Source organism: Elgaria multicarinata, chromosome 3 (genome assembly GCF_023053635.1).
Source record: "Elgaria multicarinata webbii isolate HBS135686 ecotype San Diego chromosome 3, rElgMul1.1.pri, whole genome shotgun sequence".
NCBI lineage: Eukaryota > Metazoa > Chordata > Lepidosauria > Squamata > Anguidae > Elgaria > Elgaria multicarinata.
In genome coordinates, this window is record NC_086173.1 from 29,359,560 (window position 1) to 29,380,960 (window position 21,401).

Sequence of the window (21,401 nt, forward strand, 5' to 3'; positions counted from 1 at the left end):
TCTTTTTGCAGCTGAGGTAAAAAAAATATCTCTCAAGCACCTCTTGCCTCCCCTGACAGAAAACATGCAAACAATAATAAATTGACTAACAATATGTTGCTCTTTTATGACACAGAAAATCAGCCCAAAACGGTCACCTCACTCTGCATAATACTAGGGCCGGCCAGCCCTGGAAGCAGTCCAAAGTCCTTCAGGAGGCTTTCAGCTAATCAGTGAGTAATATCCCAACTCTATCCATTGTCAAGGAAAGTCTGAGCTGGACAGCATGGTGATGAATGGCCAAAGTACAGCAGTACATTGTGGTCATGTGTAGTGGTGTAGTAGAGGGGGAATACAGGGGAGGGCAGCTCTAGGACATTTTTCTGAGCAGGAGTGATGATTTCATCTGCCGGAACACCAGAGTAAGTGATGGACTCCCCCTTTTCTGGCAAGGGAATGAGGTGATAACAAGGCTTTCAAATTTTACTATTGTTTGTGACAGATTAGCATACAGGAAGTCAGAGAAAGAGGGACATAATTAGAGGCTGGTTCTTTCTTTCATTCCCTTTGATGAAGTTCTTACTTTAGTTTAAACGGTAGCCCTTCTTTGCAACTTTGTTCTCGTTTCTGATTAAAATCTAATGTTGCATTTCAGCTGGGCAGTTATCCTTTCTTTAAGCTCAGTGACCAGATTCACACAATTGACATGGATTGTCATAGTTTATTCAGGCCCTGGCCATGCCTTGTTGTGTCATGAGAACTCAGCAAGAGTGGGTTGTTGGTGTGGTTAACAAAATACCCACAACCCTAAAAGAGCCCATGGGTTCTAGATGGTTTGTTATTCACTTTTGTAAACCGCCCAGAGAGCTTCGGCTATGGAGCGGTATATAAATGTAATAAATAAATAAATAATCATGCTAACAACCTATCCTCACCATGTTCACACAACATGATAACCCATAGTGGCTTAGTGTGACATGCAAACAGGCCAAGTTTGTTTTACAGGTTGAACCAATGCAGTCAGAAGTAAATACCCCGGAGTTCAATGGAACGTAGGATATTTCTACATGAGGTTTTTCTTGTGCACTTGTGATTTGCTCACTCATGGTAGTTTGTGGGTCCTTTAGATGATGTCATCATCCTTCAGGGCATCTTCTGCTCTTTGTAACCATTATTGCATTTTTTTTTCATAATGAAGAAAGTTTAGTCTTTTATCTCTATCCTGTGATATCCTGCCACAGAAGCCTCATGAAAATGAGCAATTCCGCTATATCTCAGCACCATCTAGTGGCTATATAATGAAACATATAGAACTTGCCCAGAAAGAAAGCCACATGACAAGCTGATCTCAATTCCGAAAGGCATCCGGAAGCGGAAGCCCCAGTAAGGATGCGGAATTTTAGCCTTGTGTAGAAATGCTTCTACCCTCAAGTAAACTATGCACAGGACTAAAGTCATGCTGATCTTAATAAATTGGGCATTATGCTATGTACTGCTGCTCTTTGGTGTCATGATGAGCTCCTGCACTTCAAAGTATACACCACTAATTGTGTCTGTCATCAGCCCAACAGGGCCTACTCCATTGCTTTGAAGTAGAGAAGGGGGTAAGGAGAATGTTTCACCCTTCCCCTACCTGCTACTTTCACCTTGAAACTTCCCTACCTAATCCCACTCCAGTGTAGAATTCCAGACCCATGTTTGTGAGGTAAACATAAATTTGGAATAATGGGGAGAAAGGCAGTTGTGGAGGGGGGTGACGAATGAGTGGCAAGTTTAGTAGTCTCTAGTTTGCACTGCAGTGGGTGCAGCTTGAAGATCTGTCCCCTGCACCAGACCATTAGCCAACAACAACAGTGCTAAGGGTCACTGTTAGATGGAACTTTGCTCTGAGCACTTTTGCCTAAGGAAGAACCTCATATATTTTGCAAGCATGCAATTTCTCTATGTTTCTCATTCCGTGACATCAATCCAGAGAAGGTAACTCAGCTGGCCAGGGATGGTCAGTGTTGAACAATAAGACTGATCAGAACCCAGAATGGGCGTCTGCCTCCAATGTAGGTGGGTTATACCCATCCTGTTCCCCGAAGGACTCTAAGAAGAATGCTGACTTCTTCTTGCAACTTGGTAACTTGTCTAGACTACAAATAGTCATTGAACTAAACTGAGTTTTGAAGTCCAGGGAGGGCTCTTTGTCACAGTTTTTGACTCAATGGCCCTAATGCCATTACTGTTTAGAAGCTGCTGGGGTGGATTTCTCACATTGCTTAATGCAGCGGTTCTCAACCTGTGGGTCGCGACCCCTTTGGGGGGTCGAATGACCCTTTCACAGGGGTCACCTAAGACCATCAGAAAACACATATTTCATTTGTTTGTAATTAGAAATAAATATTTCACAATATATAATTACATATTGTTTTTGTGATTAATCACTATGCTTTAATTATGTTCAATTTGTAACAATGAAAATACATCCTGCATATCAGATATTTACATTACGATTCATAACAGTAGCAAAATTACAGTTATGAAGTAGCAACGAAAATAATTTTATGGTTGGGGGTCACCACAACATGAGGAACTGTATTAAAGGGTCACGGCATTAGGAAGGTTGGGAACCACTGGCTTAATGTTTGTGAACTCACCAAATATCTCTGTTATCTTTGATTTATTTCTAATGAGTTATTTTTACAATCCTGTGTCTCCACAGAAAGGAATAGAGCAAAAGGTTCTTTGGGTTCATATTTGCTTAAATGGCGCATTTTTTGAGCCATGGGCTGTCACTAATTCAACTGAGTAATTACAAGCATCTGGCAGCAACAATGTCACTTGTTTTTGCAAGCCTTCTTGCAGGAGGAAGGTAGGACAAATGCTTTCATCTACCCCAGTGTACCCAATACTGGAGCCCTTGGAGGCTTGCTGTGAAGAGTTTGCAAAACACTTTGAAGGACCAAAAAACCCACCTTCATGCTGACTTGAATGCCACAATTGATGAATAGAGTGAGGCAATCTCTGTATTGTATAGAGTGATGAATAGAGTGAGGCAATACAATAAACGATAAAATACATAAACTGAATTCAAACATAATATACATTGTAAAAACATCTTAAAAACATCCTAAAACATTATAAAAACATCTTAAAATTCCACTGGATAGGTCTGCCAGAAGAGATCAGTCTTTATAGCTTTCTTGAATGCTAGTAGACTGTTAAGTTGATGAGTCTCCTCCGGTAGGCCATTCCACAGGCTGGGAGCAGCAGAAAAGTTCCTCTAGGTAACAGTTGATACTGATGACAGATGATAGTCAATGCATTCCCAAGTTGTCTTGTTGTTTACTGATGTTTTATTTGTTAAAAAAAATCAATAAAAAGGGAAAAAAGAAAAGAAAATGCCACTGTTGATGCAGTGTCTGTTGAGATGTCCAATGCATTGCCTTGTCTTGTTTTGTAGAGTCAGTTTCAATTTTTTGAAGCCTGGGCACCACATGCTCTATTGATGTTTGCCCATCATGGCTTCTTTGAGATAGCAGCGATGGATTGGCCAGAATAGAGAGTGGTGATGGAGTGGTCCCCACAGGCTTGAAGGAGGCAGTGATGTGACCACGCCTCTCTGGATCCAGAGATTTATACTATCCTGTATACCCCATTTTTGAGCAGGGTGCTCGAGAGGGTGATGGCGATCCAGCTTCAGGCATTTTTGGACAAAACTGATTACCCTGATTCATTCCAGTTTGAATAATTCAGGACTGAGTTTGGGACAGAATTGGCACTGATCACCCTGAAGGATGATGACCTTCGAGAGAGGGATGGGGGAAGTGCCACCCTGTTACTACTTCTTCTTGATCTCTCAGTGGATTTTGATACCATTGATCACAGTATCCTCCTGGACTGTCTCCATGAGAGTTGAGGGCCGGTTCCAGAGAATAACATTGGGTGGTTGTGGCTCGCCCCCTAGCAGTTGAACTGGGAGATGCCACAGGGCACCATTTTGTCCCCAGTACTGTTCAACATCTACATGAAGATGTGGGAGTGGTCATGGTGAGATTTGGGGCTCTTATTTCTCTGTAACATTTGAGTAAGGAGAAGCCATGCACATTCTGAGTTAGCAGCTTGGTAGAGTTAGTGGCTAGTCCAAGCTTCACAGCTGAATGTGGAACTGAACCCAGATCTCCTGGGCCCAAATCAAACAGTCTACTCCAAGTTACTCCAGCTTGGTGCTCCCTCTATATGTGTTGGGCTATGACTACAATTCCCATCACCACCCAGATAACATGATAGGGTTGAGGATGATGGGAATTGTATTCAAAAACACGTAGAGGGCATTAGGTTGCAGAAGGCTGGTCTACTCACTGTACATCGTACGCCGCCCTGAGATCCTAGTGATATAGGGCGGGATACAAATGTTTTAAATGAATAAATACACTAGAGAGTCAAAATATGAACATGCATCAAAAGAATACTTGGGTCAAATTTGATTAGTGAATTTTAAGAAAAGCGGGGATACGGATGGATGGCGCCTTTGGTTCCTTGGCTGAGCTATAGGCACACAGGATGTTACACAGTGATCCCCTAATCCTGCAGTAAAATAGTTGCTCCTGAGGTGACACAGCCAGACAGCAATGTCTCAGGCACTTCCAGAATGTGCAACTGAGGAATAGCTAAACAGCAGTGGGCGTGATCCTCCCCTGAACCTCCTGCCCATGGTGTGTGCACAGGGCTAAAGGCAAAGGCTCTGGGTGCAGTAAGACAGCAAAGGCAAGAAAGTCCTGCAGCTGTCAGTGAAGGGTCTCATCCAGTCTCAGGGGCAGAGTATAGGTGTAAGCTTCCACACCACACCATACCATAAGTGTGCCAGGCAGTGCAAGCCATGGCAAATGAGGACTCTGCGCACCTTCCAATTGGCCACCCAGCAGCCTGCCATGCCTCTCCATTCATGCACAGAGCTACTCAACTGAATAGCATGTAAAAGTTCTGAATGGCCGCCATCCTACTGTTCCAACATTGGGCTAAAGCTATATGCCAAGTATGTGTGAGGATCACTGACAAGCCACTGTCACCAAACCGTAACTAAGGGAGTAGGAGGTGAAGGTGCACTCAAGGGGCAGCAGCAGCAGCACATAGTATGGTCCTAAATCACTGTATTTTGGGGGGTCAGACCAAGCTATTGTACCCATCCCTCTCCATCCCTCTGTAGCATCCCAAATGTTAACAGGCTGTTCTTGGATTCCCCCCTCAATTGCAGCTTGGCAGCAGGAAGTGTTGTAGTGTCACCCAACATGCCCTGTGTTAGTCACAGGCCTGTGCCCAATGGCTGACCTGGGTTTCTTGCCCTGTACAGGAAAGGCAACCTTTCAAACAACGGTTTCTGTAATAACTTGTGTCATATTGACATGCAGCCTATTCTGAGGATAAAGAAGCAAAGATCCACTCACACGTGGCTTGTGCTTGGGACAAGACTGCTTCAAGGTTTCTTGTGATGAATAGGTTGTGTGAATTATCTGCCACAAAGCTAGATAGTGCATTACGTATTTGACTGTCCCTTGTATACAGATATAAGAAAAAGTTATTTGGAGCCACCTTTTTTTTTTATTAAGAAAGTGAAATTCAGGGGTGTTAAGGAAAAACTGATTTATTTTTTACATTCAACCAACCCATATGTGATACAAAGGGTTGCAGTATTTGCAGCAAAAACTAATAGATGTACAGCAAAGTTTTTAGATACTATTTGTGTGAGTTGTTATAAAGATTCAGAGATATAAATGAAATGTCATTGAGAAGTAATTAAAGGTTTCTGTATGTCTGCTGTGCTCCCATTTTACCATCATTTCAGTAATGTATGTTATTTATTTGATAGCTCTGTAACTTTAACTCTATGTAATTTTAACCAAATGTAGTATAGTAAAATGTCAAGTTTGTATGTGTTGCAATGATCTGTGGATTGAGCAATAAATGTATTGTTGTTGGTTGCTTGTGATGAATAGGTTGTGTGAATGATCTGCCACAAAGCTAGATTGCGATCCTACACACTAGCGTTCGACTGGGATGCCACGGAAAAGGGCACTGTATGCTTGTCTACCTACAAGGTAGGTTAGCCACCATTTTTTCAGATGGAAACTCTATCCAAAGGCTGCAGCATCAACTGCTGCAGTGTAGATAACTATCACCAATAGTTAGGGGAACTTGTGAAGCAGCCTTCAATGCAAGATGAAGAGTTGCTGACAGAACAAAACAAAGACAAAGATGTCTTGGGGGACATACGAAAGCTATTACAGATCACAGCCAGATGCCCTGCTTAAATTGTGGCATCGGAACACAAGAGAGGAACACACACATAAAAATGCAACATTTTTAGAAGTACAATACACATGATAAGATACACAAAAATGTAAAGTCAAACAATACTCTTAAAGCGTATAACTGTTATGTACAATATGCAAGATAATTCAATACTTTTTGAGAGTTAAACCCCCCCCCCACTACTCAGAATGGACACCATACCTTGGATCCTAAAATAAGCTAACCCTGTAGTTACCCATGAAAAGCCTATGGGGGATGACAACTCCTGAACCATGTGTTATGGGGTGCCAGGGGCTGCTGGGAGGAGAAAGGGAGTGGAAATGTTCCTTCTGTAAACTTATCTAAGGGCAAAATCCTATGCATAGAAATGCTGGGAGTTGTAGGAGTTTTTTCGGTCTAAACAGGCATAGGATTGTACCCTAAGTTAACTTATCTCAAGACCCAAGTCAATACATGTTTGTGTCACTGTACACACCATTATGGATTGAATATATCCGTCCATCCATCCAGCTTCTCTGGTAGCCCATATACACAGTGGTATGTCGCTGATCTCCCATGTTCCACAGAACCTTATGCAAGAATATAGAGTTACTAAGCAAACCAACAATAAAATATCTGTCTGCCACATCGGCATGGTAGAGAGAAAGCTGGAGCAGTTGGATGTGTGCTTAGCAAAACACTATCAAACACACAGAGGCTTTGTCAGGAAAATGCGGCAACTCTCCCAGAAGTCTATTTGAACCTCATTTAGAACAAGTGGGCTCACCACAACTTCAGCCTCTTAGGAAGTGTCACAGATTGATGCCGCTCACAGATGGCGTTGCTAGGGTAGGGCCAGTGGCCCATTTAACTGCTTGATGAGGCAACAATAGAGGCAGTGTCAGTAAGCCCTTTCCGAAAAGTGTTGGTTGCTGAATGTTGATTTTGAGGTTTAATGCTTTGGTTTCTATTTGATCACCCAGTCTTGAGACCCTGTTGAAACAAGCAACTCCCTTTGAGTTTGTTTTGTGTCACTCACTGCCCTCGAAGCATGGAGTCAGCAGCACTGCCCATTGTGAAGTGCCCTTCATTGTGGAGTGGAGAGCGCAGAGGGGAGGTAATGTGAATAGTAATATTCCTGTTCTATTTGTGTGTGGAGGGTGGTGGTGTTGCATTGCATTTTTATTTTATTCTTTTACTTTTTTTGAATCCACCCAGAGAATTTGTTACTGAGCAGCTTTACAACATCTATAATAATAAAAAAAAGAGGGTGCGTGTATCTATCTGTTCATGCCATAGCACCAAGACTGTAAAACCTAGACATCTGAAACTAGGCATGCATACTGGGGGCGGGGGGCTTGGGGTTATTTTGTTTTTAAAATGCTTTAATTAATTTTAATTAATTTCAATGTGTCCATGTGATTAAAGCCAGCAGTAACATCTTCTACCACTAGGAGCCGACTTCCAATCCAGCGCATAGCACTGCACTCTGTACAGTTTGAAGCCAAGGGTGAACCACCCAGGGAGCTTCGGATATTGGGCGGTATAAAAATGCAATAAATAAATAAGGGTTACCCCCCTCCCCCTGCTCAGAGGAATATCGTAGCAGGGGCTGTGCCTATGGGTACCTGCAGGCATGGCTTCACTTAGACGGGGCAGACATAATTTGTCCAATGCTGACAGCTAGATAACTTTGCTTGAAGGCTTTGCCATATGAAACCATGCTGGTTCTATTCATTAGTTATAAATAAATAGTTTAAGGGTGCAATCCTGAATGCTTGCTAGGGACTAAATCATGCTGAAGTTAGTTACAGGGGAGGGATCCTAGCACAGTGGTCCATGCAGAAGGTACCTACAGAAGGTCCTAGATTCAGTTTCTGGCATCTCCAGTTCTGGGAAAGATTTTCTCTGCCTGAGATCCTGGAAAGCTGGTGCCAGTCAGAGACCAGGCTTAGATAGACCAATGATCATACTATATAATCCATCTTCCTATGTTCCTAACTCAATGGGATTTAGGAAAAGGATTGTGCCGTTAATGGATGTAATCTATGGATGTTTGGGCAGGAAAGACAGATGTAAGGATAGCCACCTGTGGATGCTTTGTGGCACCAAATGGAACACCACTGGCCCCCTTCTGCTTTAAAATATATTTTTAAAAGGCAGGTTCCATAGGAAAGAAAGGGGTAATGCACAGCTGGCTACTAAATTTGTATTTCATTTTAGTTTTAATTTATAGCCTGCTTTTCTGTTTTCAAAGCAGCTTAAGTTGTAGAACAATAAAACAGAGCAACCACTAAAAATATTAAAGTGAGAATGAGAACAAATGACAAAACAACCCAGAAAGAGAGGGGTGTAAAACCAGCAACCTTGTAAAACACATGGCAGGTTTGTAGTTCTCCAAAACCTTGAAGGAAGGCAAAGTATAAATAAATTCTGGTTTACTAAAAAAAATTCATTAGAACAAGTCTGATGGATTTCTTTAGGGAGGGAATTTTGACAAAAAGGGGATCAGTATTTGGAAAGCTGTATTTCTAGGGCAAGGCCATTTTACTGCAAAGATCACAGATGTCAATCCTGGCCAACTAGCGCTCCAGGGAATTCCCCGAGGTTCTTCCCATTAAGTGATAGGGGAAGTTCCCCAAATAGCTCATAACTGAAAGTAACTTGGAATAGATCTGTTCTCACAAGGAAGTATGAGATCTTCCGCTTTCCATTCTAGATGCTGATTCAGAACCACAGCCTTCCTGTCATTAAAAACATCAGAGAGAGTTCGCTGCAAATCTGGTTGAGGCTTTGGAGGTGGGAAAGAATGAAAAGATCTTGCTCATCACTTCTCAGGAACTTGAATTTGTGAAGAACCTGCATGACATGGGACGATTAAGGAGACAGAGGCACAGAACTATAACATGGGCCGGACACTATTGCTTTAAAGCGCTTTATAACACTTTTATAGCGCTTTAAAGCAGTTAAAGCGCTTTATAACTGTTATAAAGTGCTTTAAAGCAATAGTGTAGATCCGGCCATGGTTTACTTCATTGCCAAAGGCAATCAGTGGAGAGCAAGTATACAGAAACTTATTTTCTCCATCTTTAGCTCTTGGACCCATTCCCAAGATTAGGAAGAGAAACCAGGTGTTCTGCTGGCTTTCAGGCTCCTTGGTGTAGTGCGAGTCTTCCCCAACCTGGTGCCCTCTAGATGTTCTGAACTACAACTCCCAGGAGTCCTGATAACCTTGGCTATTTTGGCTGGGGCTAATGGGAGTTGAAGTTCAAACATCTGGTGGATACCAGGTTGGGTAAGGCTAATGCAGCCAGAGCCAGCCATCAATCAAATGGTGCCCCAGGTGAAAAGGGTCTTCGGTGTCCCCCGTTCCCCTGCTCAATTGGTTCATCTTTTTAATACATTATTTTGTGTTTCCTTTGCAGGGATGGTTCATTACTGCCATATAATGAGATAATTAATTTACATATCTCAATCTGATCATAATTGCTTTTAGGTACAATTTATTCGTCCAAAGAGCACTCATGATTTATTTATTTTTAGAAGAACGTTAATGCAATGGTAGCCATGCAGGTTAGTGTTGCCATCTGTTTTGCTGATACTCCATTCTGTCACCACCACCAGTTTCCATTTCCATTGGGATTTCTTTTGTTTCCCCGCTAAAGTTCCCCCCCCCACAAAACTTTTTGGGGATGGGGGACTTCTACAAACCTTGGGGTTCTGCATTCCTGCTGATACTTCTGTTTTGTGCATGTGTGTGATGATTTTGGTGACATAAGGATCCACATTCCCCTTACACTCCTGGTATTGGGAAACTCATGGAATGATTAGTTTCCTGGCACTCAAGGTAGTAACCTCAGTTGTTTATCTCTAAATTTGCCCTGGGTTTAGCTCTTGAGAATACCCCCCCCCCATCCATCTTCCAGAAGCAGGACAAGAACTCAATAATCTTGTTTTCCAGGCAAATGTATTCCGTGCCAGAGCTAGGAGGAGAATTTAGAAATCCGGCATCTCGCCCCTTCCTTCCTCTTTATCTGAATGGTTCAGATTCATTTTCTTCCCAGAGCTAAGAACAGAATGTCATAGTCTTAGCTTCCAGGAATATCAGGGTCAAGACACACATTGCATTATTCATGCTTTTTAAAAAGCTTTGCTTAAACTGGCCACTTTTATTCTGAAGCAAAAGCATCTATGGGCTCCAGTCCAGAATGGACTCTTAATCCAGATTTGGAGCATTTCTACATGACACGTGATTACTCACTCATGGTAGTTTGTGGGTCCTTTACAAGAGGTCGTCATCTTCCAGGGCCCCTCCTGCTCTTTGCAACCATTTCCCCAGCTTTTTTAGATTGAGGAAAGTGTAATATTATTTAGAAATGGTGGAATGAGGGTCTCCTGTATTTGTGCAATTCTGCTATATCACTGTGCCATCTAGTGGTTGCATAGTGAAAGGTACAGAAAGGCAGAGAAAGAAAATCCCTGGGGAAAAACGTGTAAAACGGCCAAACTTAATCCCACAAAGAATCCAGAAGCAGAAGGTACAGGTTAAAAGCCTCATGTGGAAAAGCCCTGTGCCAGTTTTCTGCAGAAAATTGCCTCTCCAGCTGCTATTTCATCCCAAAAGTAAACAGTACCTTCAGGGGCAAACAGCAGTGGTGGTGGCAGGGAATTTCCCCCAAAAGTGTACTAGATGTCTCTCCATCACCTTGAAGAAGTCAGTGTGGCAGAACTGTCACCAGTGCCTTCTCTACCTGCTTCTGGGATTAGGCCACTCCTCACAAGGGCTCTTACAACCAATTGCCCTTTGAGCTGGAGAGGAATCCACTGAGGCAATCTGCTTCAGCTCAGGCTGGACCCTCCTTTTCCCCACACAGAGGCCATTAAAACATCACCACCTCTTTAAGTAGCCTATTTTTAGCATCTTAGTTTTGTTAGTCTTGTTGATAGTAATGTAAACAACTCTGAGAGCTTTGTCATCTGAAGAGTGGTTCTAAAATGCTTTAAAATCAGGGTTGGAGCATGCCTGGCCCTCCAGATGTTGTTGGACTGCATCTCCCATCAGCCCCAGCCATCATAGCAATTGTTGAGTGAGCATCAATAGCATCTGGAATGCCACATGTTCCCCACTCCTGCTTAAAATCAAATAAATAACTGAGAAAGCACAACTAGCCCTGACGTTTCTTGGAATTAGGAGAATAGATTTTCAATTTGATGTAACTTCCAGGCAGGCTTAAATCCTGGCATGTATCACCAAAGAGCTTAAGCCTGGATAGGTTTCTTTCAAAATGTCGTGTATGTTGCAATTTCTATGTTGAACATTAGCCAGAGTAGGAACTTCCGTCAGCGAGAAAATTCCCCAGCAGTCCAAAACTTTTGAACTCAGTTCTCACAACGTTTGTGGTTTGGAACAGAAATATAGTCACATTAATAATGGTATGCTTACAAAGATGGATGTGGGGGAGGAAGGAAGAGAGGAATGGCGTTATCCTGACTTTCACAAATCATTTTTCTGATCCTATTCACTTCTATACCCCATTGAAGTAAATAGGGACTAGAAGAGCCTTCGTGTTACACCTGTGTAGCAGCAGCAGATCCTTAATACAACCACAGCACATCCCACCCTCTCACGGTGTCTGCTGGACCCCTCAGAGGTCCTATGGTGAGCTCAGAATTTCAGAAAATAAAATTCACCTCAGGGTGGGCAAACAAATCCAAGATGAGGTTGTTGACTTGGGCTAACAATCATAATATTTTAACAATCTCTTCTTAGCAAATAATTTAAATAAGCCCCAAATTGACAGGAAGAGCTGCTACATAATCCCCTCTGAGAGCTTTTCTATATGAGGCATTTATTGTGTGCTCGTCATTCTGTATGATATAATTTTTTATTATTTTAAAACACATCCAACTTACAAACACACAGTACAAAAGAAAGAAACAAAAAAGAGAGAAAAACATACAAAGAAATAACAAACACAAAACACATAAAAACATACAAAATTAAGAAAGGCTTCCAATTTTCTCCACAGCAAAAATATGTAACCATATCTTCTCATGCTCTATAATTACAAAAAACAAATTTCCCCTCTTTCTTTTATCTTAAAATTTTCTTCTTAATCGTTGAATCCACAGTTGAACAAGTCATTTTGTGTTCATCATTCTGGAAACAAAGTCCTATGAGGAGAGACTGAAAGAACTGGGTATGTTTAGCCTTGAGAAGAGAAGACTGGAGGAGACATGATAGCACTCTTCAAGTACTTGAAAGGTTGTCACACAGACAACCATCCTCCCGGAGTGCAAGACATAAAGTAATGGGCTCAAGTTACAGGAGGCCTGATTTTGGCTGGACATCAGGAAAAACTTCCTGACTGTTAGAGCAGTACAACAATGTCACACTTGAGGTATTCAAGATGCAGCTGGACAGCCATCTGTCAGGTATGCTTTAAGGTGGTTTCCTACATCAAGCAGGGAGTTGGAACTCGATGGCCTTATAGGCCCCTTCCGACTCTACTATTCTATGATTTCCTACTCACAGTTGTATACAGGTTCTTTAGATGACATTGTGACCATCCAGTTTCACTTCTGTTTGTAAGCAGCACTTTTGGTGAGTCATTTTAGGTAGGGTGACCATTTGAAAAGGAGGACAGAGTTCCTGTATCTTTAACAGTTGCATAGAAAAGGGAATTTCAGCAGGTGTCATTTGTATATTTGGAGAACCTGGGGAAATTCCCTCTTCATCACAACAGTTAAAGTGCAGGAGTTATACTAGAGTGACCAGATTTAAAAGAGGGCAGGGCACCTGCAGCTTTAACTGTTGTGATAAAGAGGAAATTTCACCAGGTTCTCCATATATACAAATGACACCTGCTGAAATTTCCTTTTCAATACAACTGTTAAAGATACAGGAGCCCTGTCCTCCTTTTCAAATGGTCACCCTATTTTAGGGCAGGAAAAATGGGCTATTATTTCTGATGGCGGAAAGAAAACACCATTTTTACCTGTGTCTTAGCAATATTCTGCTATAGCACAATACCACCTAGAGGTTATGCAGTGGAAAAGCAGGAAAGGAAATGCTCCACATGTATTGCTCGTATCTCAATTCTGTGACAAAACCAAAAGTAGATGCAGCAGATTAACAGCCTTGAGTGGAAAAGCCCAAGTCTGTTTACTAGTACACCCATAAGACAAGCCTATTTGAAAATAGCTGAGAGATGTTTGCATGTGTAACCTATATGCTCCTGCTGCCCCTATTGATCAGATACCATCTCTATTTTTTTGTTACTTATCTCTGGTAAAACAGCGCCCTTATTTTACTTATTGGGGGAAACATTTGGTCTCTGGAAGTGAAATCGCTGGGTAGGAGAGCAGATGCACATTTAGTTGACTCTTGAGTTGACTCCAGCACACAGCTGGACACAGAAAGTAGTGTGCTGCATCCTTTCCACCCACTTCCCATAACTGCTTATCCTGATAGTAAATGTAGCTGAATGTATTTGGAGTTGCAGCTGTACTATTACCAAAGGCATTAGGAGATTAAGGACGCAATCCTATGCATATTAGACAGGGGGGGAAATCCATACAACTCCCAGCTGGCTGGCTGGGGCATGCTGGGAGTTGTAGGCCTTCCCCCTCCCTTTCTAAATATTCATTTGATTCATTTATTATATTTCGGTACTGCCCCATAGCCGAAGCTTACTGGGTGATTCACAAAACAAGAACAACATTAAAACATTATACAAAGCATTATACAAAGCACAAAAAACATGTATAGGGTTGCGTCTTAACAGTGCAATCCCATGCATGTGATACCCACTTACGTGGCAGTAAGCCCCATTTAACTGAATGGGATCTACGTCTGACTAAATATATCGGATTGCACTGAATATAGAACAACTGAGGCCAAACTAGAGATGGTACCAGCCCTTGATTGTTATTTATATTTAAAAAAACATCAGGTCTAGTTTGCCCACCAAGAGTACTGGAGCTGCAGTGGGGAATTCTTTCCATCAATCTAATGCTAGGCATGCTAGGAGATGGGGGCCGGGGGAGATGGGATTGTGCAACAGAAAAACCATAAGTATGGTGATCAACAGGAAAAGAGCCTGGAGTAGACAAATTCGTTTCCTGATAATGCTTTCCTGGCTTTAGGATCAGATGTGGAAATTCTTTCACTCTAATTATTTCACTCTAATTGTGTAACAGGAGAAATCACCTGGGTTGCCTGGCAAAGTCTGGTGAAAAGGAATGCTTGGATCAGAACCAACCTACTCAGTAGGAGGGGAAATCCTGGCTGTAAAGTTTTCTTTGTTCTGTCATTTTATGTTCTGTCATGTTCAGAGCTAGTTTAAGGGCAAGCAAAGTTGTTAATCAAGAAACTCCCAGTTCAAATCTCACCTCTGCTATGTGGTCTTAAGCAAGCAAATATCTGTTTATTTATTTAAAACATTTATTTAAAACATTTCTTGGCCACCTTTCAGGGCAGAAGCCTTCCAAAGGCAGATTACAGCAATATCTCTCAATCCTTTTTGTAATTTGGGGGTAACAATTATTTGGATAGTCACTTATTTAAAATATTGATATCCCACATTTCCTTATAAAATTTTAATATGGCTCACAATCCCACCCCCAACTAAAATACAGTATAGTGGGTTGGATCCAGTCTTATTCATACTTAGGGCATCTCTTCATTAAAGGAAAAAGCCCACATCCTTATCAACCATTTTTTCCCTTGGGTCTTTCCACATTCACTACAGGTTCCTTTAGTCAGCGACCAACAGCAACCACATGATTTGTAATTGAAAACTTTCCCTCTGGGCAATGCTCTATAAAATTCAATGAAACAACACCATCTAATGGTGGAATTAATCCCATGATTATATTAAATACTGCATTATTTCTGGGTGTTTTTATTTTAAAAAGCAAGCTTACCGAGGAGAAGTGCGGGAGACATCCTGGAGATTGATGGCATCATGTAAAGGACCCGCAAACTTCCATGAGTGGCCTATCATGACCGTGCAATAAATCGCTCATGTAGAGAAGCTTCATCAAAACTAAATACTCTGGATCAAACTGGGACCCATATGGCTGCTTTTTCTCAAAAAGGAAGCTCAGTGAAAACCTGGTTTCAGATTTTGTTGCATCCATGAACTCACTGTGTGCTCAAAGGCCAGTCGCTGTCTCCATACCTCAGCTTCCTCATCTATAAAGTGGGAATATTAAAGAGAATAAATGAGAGAAAAGAATTAAAACACTTTGCACACTATAATCGCTAAAGAAATTTCTATAGAATAGTGTTAAATTAACTACAAAGTGCCATCCATTATGTTCTGGTATTTTGGGATCCTTTCCCAGATGGCCCGTGGAGAGTTCGGAATGGACCGAGCTTTGTGTCCCCTCCAGACCCTAGTTTTCCATTCTCCAGCTCCTTTCGATAGATGAGATCGAAAGGAGCTGTCAAAAGGAGTGAGAGCCAAGAGCCAAGAGAAACGCTGTCTCATGTTTTAAATGGATATTGATTTTTTTATATACTTTTAGTGGTTTTTAAATTTGTATATCTGTTTTTAATGTTCATTGTTTTTAAGTTTTGTAAACTGCCCAGAGAGCTTCAGCTATGGAGTGGTATATAAATGTAATAAATAAAATAATAATAATTTTTAATTATATTTTTCATATGATATATTGTTTTATTAAATATGGTAAAACCATTTTGGGAGGAGGATAATATATCCTGAAAGGACGTTTAAAAATCCTCTTCGTCACAACTGTTAAAGCTTCAGGAGTCCTGCCCTCTTTTGTATCTAGTCAAGTGGGCAGGGCTCCTGCAGCTTTAATTGTTGTGATGAAGAGGGAATTTCACCAGGGGCTGCATGCATACAAATGACACCTGCTGAAATTCCCTTTTAAATACAACTGTTAAAGATACAGGAGCCCTGTCCTCCTTTCCATATGGTCATCATACCTTGTTGTGTACCAGTCTGAACTGTGATGGTCACCAACATGAGAACCCAAAAGGAAGTTAATATGAACTGGGTGGGGGAAAGAGGAGGAAGACAAGATTCAAGATCAAGGAGAGGAAAGGAAGTGATAACTTTGGGTTTCTGCCCAAATTCCTTATTCTGTGTATCAGGATACTTCTAGCTCCATACAAAAGTTGCCAACTTGTGTGTGTGTGTATGTGTGCCATACCATGATGGGAGAAAACCAACAAAGCTGGGAGAAGCTGCACCTATTGAATTTCTCTCCCTGCCGCTCACTTGTTAAAAGACAAAAAAGCTTGCTTCAAAATAAAAGATGACAGTAAAGAATGAGGCCTTTAGCTGATATTTAATTGTTAAAATCATAGCTGGGGAAAAGTTGGTTGGTTGGCTTGGTTGGTCTGAAGATACTGTGAACAGCAGCCTCCACTTATTTACCTCACCAGATTAAGAGGAACTTGTACTGCCACCTTGTGGTATTATTTTATTTTGAAATTATCTGACACTGGAAGTGACTGTGAACAGTGTGAAGGCCTATCTGCACATACATGAAAGTTATATTGTGAGAAGCCCTATATGCTTTGGAAACAAGCCTATCAAGGTCTCCCTCTCCCTTTTGCTTGATGTCTTAAACTCGGGCCTGCACCAATCACATTTGAGGATACCAATATGATTCACTCCACTTGTGTGAAAGAATGATACAGTTTATTGATGGAAAATGGATGCAGATAGAATAAAAGCAAAGAAAGCTTACACGTCCTTAACTCTAAGTTCAGTCACCCCAGTTCCCAGAGAGGAGGTGGACTCCCGCCAATGGGGCTGGTTATCAGAGCAAGTGGTGCACCTTCCCCCTCTCAGTTGAGAACAGGTAACACAGGCCAATTTGCTCAGCATTTTATAAAGCAAGTCTCACTGAGATAGAAAATAATAATAATAATAATAATAATAATAATAATAATAATAATAATAATAATAATACATTTATTTATTACCCGCCTCTCCCTCTGGATCAAGGTGGGGAACAACACCAAATAAAATATAATACATAAAATTAGTTAAAAGAGCATATAAAACCAATACAATATTAAAATAACAATCACAACATCTTAAAATTCTTATGTTTAAAATTCATCTGGATAGGCCTGCCAGAAAAGTATCAGGAAGCACCCTCATGCCACCCCCACCCACCCCACCCCTTTTACCAAGGCCTTTCTCTCTTGGAACAGAGAAAGTAGTGTCTTAACCAGTTGAAAAAGTACTGTCCATGCAGAACTGTGCAAAGCAACTACTGTGCAATGTCTGTTAGTAGCAAAAAAAGCACTAAAATTCTTTGTATGTGAATACAGTTATGCTAAAATCATAAACGTTGCCAGCTGTTTTAGCAAATCAGTGTACTTATGCTGTTAATCACTGCATTACATATTGCAAAGGACTTTGGGTAAATTCATACCTGACTGTCCACCATTCTTCTAAAACCAAATCCAATAACCTTTTGAGCAGGGCAGGAGGAACTCTAGGGTCTGGTTGTGGAAGGGGTGGATTGGTGGAGTTTTTCAGAAGTCTTGGTGGCCCATCACCTCCACATCTTTATTTGAAGTGCATGGATTTCCACCACAAGAAACATTACTGATGGGGGATCCAGGGAACATATATGGGCTTTATTTTTAGTTTCATGGGAAAGTCCTAGCATGCCATTTGGATTAAAGTCACAATCATATATTACAGGGAAATAGGGATTTGATGGACTAATTTTTTTCATTATGTTTGTCCTGTATTTTTAGCAATTAATTATTATACTATATGTACGTTTTGTTCTTTCCATTCTGACTTAACTATAACTAGGGATACAATCCTATTTATGTTTAGACAGAGAAATGTCCTACAATCGCCAGAATTCCCCAGGCTGGCTGAGGAATGCTGAGAGTTGTAGATTTTTTTTAATTTTTTTTTTCTAAACATAAATAGGATTGCACCCTAGATTAATTAAATTAGTTTTACTCCAGGTGTTTGTGAGTCAAAGATCTAATCCGTAATCCATTGTAAACAACATGATAATACATATTGAGATTTAGAAAACGTTAACTTCTTCTATATATGTTGCTCTATGCCCGGGCTGATATTTCAGTTTGTAGCAGTCAGTAATAAATAGCATGATCTATTTGTTTCTCATCTGTCACCTGCGGAAACTCATGCCATAACATATTATTTTGTCCTCCAGCCTAGGCCAGTACATAAAACCACTGTACAAGATTGTGAAGCGTGACAGGCCAAGTATCCTCCCTCAAAATGGCCCATTGATAGGCATTTTGCCATTGTAGCTCCTTCTCTTTTGCCTCTGGATTGGCTATTGCAATCTTTGCCTTTTTGCTAATCAACACAGTTTCCTCTAATTGCCTGCACCTTTGCTCTTCCATCAGGTCACTTAAAAAAAATTAGCCTAACAAACAGCCATTATTATGCCATCCATGTACATGGCAGATCCCTGCCCCAAGGAGCTTACAATCTCAAAATAGACACAAGGGAGAAGGACAACAGAGAAAGGGGAGGGAAATGGAGGCAAAGAATATGTGATTCTTGCAGTTACATGTACTTAGGGTAATTACAGTAAGGTACGTAGACGAGAGAGTAGCACTATATATAAAAGAAATAAATGTTGTTTGTCACATCATAGAGAAGCTATGAAACTCATTGCCTGGGATGGTATGTAGGCCAGTGGTAACATTGTCTTGGGGGACTGGCCCTCAATAATTTTAATCCTGACCTTTCTCCCCCATGTTAACCTATTGCACTCATCCACCTACTCTGTATATTCTGCTGAAATTGAGTTGCTTCTGTGCAGGAATATGTAGAAGATGGCCTGACAGTGACAGGAAAGTCCCAGGCTATTTTTAGACTGCTACTCCCTCAGTAAGGCCAGGCTGTGTCTGGATAGCTAGTGTTGGGTACCAGGCAGGTTCTGTTGTCATGGCAACTGCAGCCATCTCCAAAGAGCCTCCAAAGCAGGATGTTGCTATTATTGGCTTAGGAGAGTATTTCTGCCAAAGATGGGAGTGTTTGTGGTGGGCTACGAATATTGTTAACAGGCTTTGTTTGGCAGTGGGGTTTAATTTCCAACCAAGTTATTGCTCCAGAACTTCCCCACCCCCCAAGCCAAGGCTCAGCCCTAGCAGATATATCAAGTATTTTACCCCTCACCATAGAATAACTAGAACCCAATCCCAAAGGCCTGAGGTTAGAGCCATGGGCTTGTAGGGCTGATGTCCAGGTAGCATCTGAGAACTGTTTGAGCAATGGGGCAATGCTGGTTGCTTTAGATGGATCTTGTTGAATTGCAGTCAGTGGTGCAGCTAGGGTTGGACCTTGGTGTCATAATTGAAGTGAGCTTAACATTTAAGTGAGTTTAAAACTGCACATACTCAGAGTAATTCATTTTTTAATCAGAATTGGCAAACATTTAAACATATCTGGAATTATTTTTTATTCATTTTTATTGTAAAATTTCAGAAAGAAAGGAAAAGAATGGTAGCTACATAATTTTGAACATATCAGTGTCAGGGCATGCATATGGAAGTGTGTGCGTGTAGATTTATCATAATATGGTTTTCTAAGAATTACACATAAACTTCAACAAAAGCAGACCAAATAAGTATCCATTCACATAAGTATCCATTTTACTTATGTAGAAGCAGTTGTAAAGCATGGATCGGTGGTTTCTGTGGGTGAGTGGAGAAATGTTAATTGTGTACTTCACAATTGATGTTAATAAAACCATTGAGTCCAGGATCTACAGTTACTTCGCTGCACCACTAGTTACAGCACCCATTTTATTTATTCATATGTTTGTTTACAACATATCTATCCCTTTTCCCCAAAGCTGCCTCAGTCTAATGTTAAAATCAAAGATTAAAATCACAACAAAGTAACTATCAATTCAAAAGCAGCCGGCAGATTTTGTTGGCATCCCTGTGCCCCTTATGGCTGTTGCAAGAAAAGCACAGAGATGGGACTTGCTTCAGCCTCGGCTGTATTGAGGAGGCCGCCGCTGCACTCTTCGAAACTCCTGCCCCGGGTTCTAATCCTGTACTATCCGCTTTTAGTTCTGCTTAGGCTACAGCGCTTTGAACGCCGTTGGCGTGTTGGACGAATATTTAAAGGCCGTTCTACCGAGTTGCCCCAGCAGAGGGTGCTCTGAGTCTCGGCCGCCTTCGCCGGCTTGCCCGGAAGAGGCTGTTGCTAGGAGACCGAAAGGACTCGGCCTGGAGCAACGAGGGGAAAATAGAGAGGTACGACCGTGGCGGACAGTGTGGGTCGGAGGGGAGGCCGACGCAGGGGAACCAGTAAATCGCTCGTGACGCCGATATGTGAAATTCAAGGGTAGCCGCAATCGATCCCTTGCTGGAAAGATCTTGTCGTCAACCCCCAGGAAGAAGATTTGAAGTGTGTGTCTGCCTGTCTGTCTGTCTATAGGCGTGGTGCCATATCAACACTTCCCAAATCCAGACTGCAGTGTCTATAGAAAGAAGGTGATGGAGGGAGGCTGGGCCCTTGTGCTTGCACCCTTGTGCTTGTCTTTGCAGGCCTCCTGATGGGAAGGAGGTACGTCCAGAGACACAACAGGCAGCCTCCTCTAAGGGTGGATAGTTCTGCTACCTGCAGGAGCGTTGCTTGGCACTTTTAACGATTTGGGGCCCAGACGAATTGGACACAAACCTGAAGGAAATGTGCATATGTTGATTTATGCCCATTTAAGCACATTTAGAAAAGATGACTAGACTTTAAGTTTCACAGGATGCAAAGCCAGCCAATTAATTGCTCAGCCAAATAATTTCCAATGACATAAATTCTTCAATTAATTTGCACCCTGCCCCAGTTCATCCCAAGCCTTGGGAGTGGTTGAACGATGCAATTGCACCTGATGGAGAGATGCCATAGAATTTTTCATCTGAGGCTGAAGCTGTTTGAAAGGGGGCTCATGCAGAGGACGCAGGAGGCAAGCTCTTCTCTGAGTGGGATCTTTGGAATCTCAGACAACTCTAATTATGACATTAATTTCTTTCTCGCTGTACATGAGCAGTTTTGTCATGGCATGCTGTTAGAGAATTAGTGTTTTAGGAACATCTGGCGAGTCTCATACATCTTTGCTGAAGGGAGAAGCCAGGAGAAGATAGTCTGAAA